At 54.7% G+C, this 4,632-nt stretch overlaps 1 non-coding gene across 1 annotated transcript; it reads right to left on the bottom strand.

The window, feature by feature from the left end:
- Positions 1 to 3,706: 3,706 nt before the first annotated feature.
- Positions 3,707 to 3,825, bottom strand: LOC148757460 (5S ribosomal RNA). The gene has a single exon (XR_016022288.1). It is a non-coding gene; the product is annotated as a 5S ribosomal RNA (ribosomal RNA).
- Between the last annotated feature and the right edge of the window lie 807 nt (positions 3,826 to 4,632).

Below are 4,632 nucleotides of genomic sequence, written 5' to 3'. Positions count from 1 at the left end.
AGAACTGCTCGCCCTCCCGATCCCATCTTTGTCTCTTGTCCAATTTTTTCTCTCAATCCTCACTCCCCACTTCAGGAACCGTTCGTCTCGTCGGCAGGCTCCGACAAGTGGCGCCCGAACAGGGACCTGACTACTGGGGAATCAGTGAAGGACTCCGCTTGCAAACGAGAGGCGTCGAATAAGGTTAGTGAAAGCGGTGAGATACCATAGTCGGGAGTAAAATAAAATGGGACAGGGTAACAGTAAAAGGCTGTTTACTCACATGTTAAGGAGCATGCTAAAAGCTAGAGGAGTTAAAACCAGTGAAGCACAGTTGCTTCGATTTTTAGAATTTGTAGTACAAATATGTCCCTGGTTCCCCGAAGAAGGGACTTTAAACTTAGAAACTTGGGAAAAGGTGAGAGAGCGTTTACAGGGATATTATGATGCTCGTGGACCCTCTGAAGTACCAGTAGATACTTTTTCCTTATGGAATTTGGTTAGGGATGTGATCGATCCTAGACACGAGGGAATCAGATACTCTGAGAATGATCAACCCAAACTGGATCCCCCTGGGAAGCAGAGGTGCAAAGATTACAAGCTGCACTCACTTCCCTCTCTGTTCAAATGCAATTAGTCCAGGCTCAACAGACTGGGCCTTTATTAGAATCTCAATCAGAATAGAAGCCTGGGTTACAATGAAGCTCTCCTCCAAGTGTAGTTGCAGGGCTAGATCCACTGCCCGAGGCCCCTATCAACCGAAAAAGATTCAAGCCGCCAAGCTGCTAGTACAGGAGCAACTTAAAAAGGGACACATTGCCCCCTCCAATTCTCCCGGGAATTCTCCCATTTTTGTTATTAAAAAAAAAAAAATAAAAAAAAAATCTGGTAGATAGAGATTATGACAAGATTTAGAAAAAGTTAATAAAACCATGAAATGAAGGGGAGCCTTACAGACAGGCTTGCCCTGTCCTGCAGCCACACCAAAACACACATGTAAAATTGTTTTGGACTTCAAAGATTGTTTTTATACTATACCTTTAAATCCTGATGACTGCCCTGGATTTGCTTTCAGTGTTCCTTCCGTTAATTTACAAGAACATTTTAAGAGCTATCATTGGCTAGTGCTACCTCAGGGAATGGCTAGTAGCCCTACATTATGTCAAAAACTTGTATCAGCTGCAATAAAACCTACCCGAAGGACATTTCCAGATATTTACATCATCCACTACACGGATGACATACTTCTTGCCCACTCTTGTGAACCAAAGTTGCTTGCTGCTTTTGCTCATTTACAAGAAAAGCTCCACAATTATGGGCTAGTTATAGCCCCAGAAAAAATTCAGCAAGTGCCTCCTTACTCTTATCTGGGATATTGTTTAATGCCTCAGGCCATTGTGCCTCAAAAAAATACAAATCCGGCGAGATTGTTTAAAAACGTTAAATGATTTCCAAAAGCTACTGGGAGGCATTAACTGGATTAGACCTCAGTTGCGGTTGACAACCGGTGAATTACAACCTTTGTTTAAAATATTACGTGGGGAAGCTGATCCTACTTCTCCCCGCGAGATAACACGGGGAAGAGGCTTTGCTTGTATTTCTCCAGGTCCGGAAGAAAAACCTTTGTGAATTCCTGGTCGGTGTTAAACCATACCATGAGCGACAGCCCACAGAAGAGAAGACATCTGTAGATACCCATCCACGCCCCCTACTGTTCCATTCTTGTGTTTACACCTTATGTCTCTCTGTCTGGTCCCCCAAAGATGGTTTGCAGCCAAAGACGGGTAAGATATCTCACGGGAGATACAACCTAAGCCGGGCGGAACCGAGTGGGGACCCCCAATGAGCTGCCTTAGAAGATCCAAAAAGGAGCCTTTCCTCCCCTTCCCCCTGCCTGGCAAAAGCCATTGCTGTCTCTGGCTTTCCTCTCTCACCTGATTGTGAGAGAAGTCATGAGGGCAATGAAGATCAGTTCTCTCCACTTATCTCAACAGAACTGTTACAATATGGGTGACTTGACCCTGAGAAGGTAAGACATCATGGGACTTTATGCTTCGGCTGTTAACAGACAAAGGGTGATTGGAATAAACATTTTTCTGCTATGAGGTACGAGTCTCACAGACCGTGTAAGAAAAAAATGTTACTCTTGATCTTATCCAGTTTCATAAAGAGGTCTTGACACTGCAAGAGACCTCTCCTTTAAACACCGATATAGCTGATACTCTCAACAAACTTGTCTCTAGTTTTCACAATGTATTGCCATCATACTCTTCAATGCTTCAAATTATGCCCCCCTCCCCTTGTAATTCCGCCTGTTGTGATCCTCCTGATACTATGTTTCCTCCCCTGCATCACAGAAGCTGTGATGGGGATAGTCACAGATATTTATGGAGAAATTCACAAAATAAGGCTCCACATGGCTAATAAACCAAAAGCCACTGCCCCTGTCTAACCCCGAAGGAGATCGGTAGCCAATGACGGGTAATGATCAGTGGATGTCTTACAACCTAAGACAGGAGTCGATCGCTTTGATGAAGGATATCCAATGACGGGTAAGTGAGAATGTCTGTACTGACCACCTAAGCCAGGCACGATCTCAAAAAATAAAAAAGGGGGAATTGCGGGGAGCTGGAGCATCAAGCGTTAAGAAAATGTAACTACAAGCAGAGGTTGGGAGGATGGCTGAGGGGAACTCCGATAAGCATAAAGAACAAACAGAAACAGACACCTGCTGTTCTGGGAATGGGACAATCTCAAAAGGTCTAAAGACAGTCAGGGCCAAACTTTGGAAAAACATAACTAATCTGTACTTGCTGCCTCAGCCGCTTTATGTAACCTTCCTGTTTCTGTCTGTATAAAAGAATGCTGAAAAATCAAGCAGGCGCAGCAGTCTAGTCAGAACTGCTCGCCCTCCCGATCCCATCTTTGTCTCTTGTCTATTTTCTTCTCAATCCTCACTCCCCACTTCAGGAACCGTTCGTCTCGTCGGCAGGCTCCGACATGGTGGTCTCTCCTGGAGCCCGAGGGCGTGCGGGGTGTTGGGGTGCTGCTCTCTCCGTCCCCTGGTTTGTCCCGGCTCTTTTTCCCCTGTGTGTCGGGGCCACTGCGGCCGGCGGGAACCGAGGGCTCCTGGCTCTTGTGGGAGACGGGAGGGGGCGCGCGCGCGCGCGCGCGCGCGCGCGGGGGTGTGGGGCGAGGTGCCTGCCAGCAGAGACAGAGGCCCCCGGTGGGGCGGGGCGGGTGGGCATCCCGTTTGCCGGAGGACACGCCTATCCTGTGTCTCGGGGCCCAGGTGCAGGCACAGGGATGGTCGTCCCCTGGGCTCGGGCTGAGGTGCAAAGGACCGGCACGTCCTGGGATGGAGAAAGCCTGGTGGAGGCCTGCGCCGGCAGGCAGCCCTGGGCTTGGGCTTTGGGGGCGGCGGGGGCGGGGAGCGGGAGGGAGCGCGGCGATGGCAGCGGCAGCGACGGCGGCGACCGCGGCTCGGCGAAGGGCTGCGGGCTGTCGGCCTGCGGGAGCGAAGAGGACTGAGAAGAGGGTGTGGGGGGGAGCCGGGGCCGACGGGCCTGGCGTGCGGCCCGGGCTGCGAGCTTGTAGTGCCGGGCGGCTGACCCGCCGCTGGCCAGGGGTACCTTCGGCTGGCTGGGCGGCAGAAGAGGGGCAAGGGGCGCCAGGGGTTCGGAGGGAGCCACGCCGGGGCGGCGGCGCAAAAGGAGAGGCGAGCAAAAGCCTACAGCACCCGGTATTCCCAGGCGGTCTCCCATCCAAGTACTAACCAGGCCCGACCCTGCTTAGCTTCCGAGATCAGACGAGATCGGGCGCGTTCAGGGTGGTATGGCCGTAGACGCTGGGACCCGGCTGCCGGCGCCCCAAGAGCCTGCTCCCGGCCTGCCTCGTGAGCGTGCGCCGTGCTGCTGGGCCGCTCGGGTGGCGAGCATCTCCTCGCCGGCCGGCTCCGCCGGCGCCGCGCCTCCCGCCTGCTCCCCGCCTCCCCCGGACGCCGCCGGCGTGGGCGGCGGGCTACTCTTGGCCCGCAGCGAGGCCCCTCCGCGCCACCCGTGGCTCCACGGGCCTCTGTCACTTCCCTGACGGTGACAGAAGTCTCGGCGCCCTGGCATCCTGGGACTCCCCGGGCCCCGTACGGCTTACACCCCGCCCCCCCCAACCCCGCTCACCCCCACCCCCAGCCCCACCACCCCAGACCCGCCTGGCTGCTCTGCGGTCCCCCGCTCGTGGCAAGCGAGGGGGTCGCAGGGTCCTCTCAGGCCCCTCCGGCCCTAGGCACGCGCGGCCCTGGCCCTGGCACTGGCCGGCCCCACCGACTGGCCCAAAGCCACGGGGAGCCACCCGTGCCACCAGGGTGCAGCGGCTCCAGTCTGCCGTCACCCTTCGTCACACAGCCTTCCGTCCGGGCCCTCGCCCCTCCTCAGCGACCAGCGTCCCGCCCGATCTCCGGTCCCTTCACTGGCTACACGTCACCTCTCCTGACCCAGGGAGGTGAGAGAGAGGATGAGAGAAGGCCAGAGACGGAGCAAGAGAGAGGCGGAGAGAGACAGGCGGGGACTGTGGCGACAGAGTCCCAGAGAGCCGTTTCCAGGCTCTGGGCCTCGCGTGGAGGGGTGCTGCCTCGGGTGGTGCACGGTCATCAGCTGT

This window comes from Rhinolophus sinicus, chromosome 8 (assembly GCF_057876585.1).
Source record: "Rhinolophus sinicus isolate RSI-liver-muscle chromosome 8, RSI-T2T, whole genome shotgun sequence".
Classification (NCBI taxonomy): domain Eukaryota; kingdom Metazoa; phylum Chordata; class Mammalia; order Chiroptera; family Rhinolophidae; genus Rhinolophus; species Rhinolophus sinicus.
The sequence above is the reverse complement of the archived record's forward strand: the minus strand, read 5'-3'. Positions and strand labels throughout refer to the sequence as shown.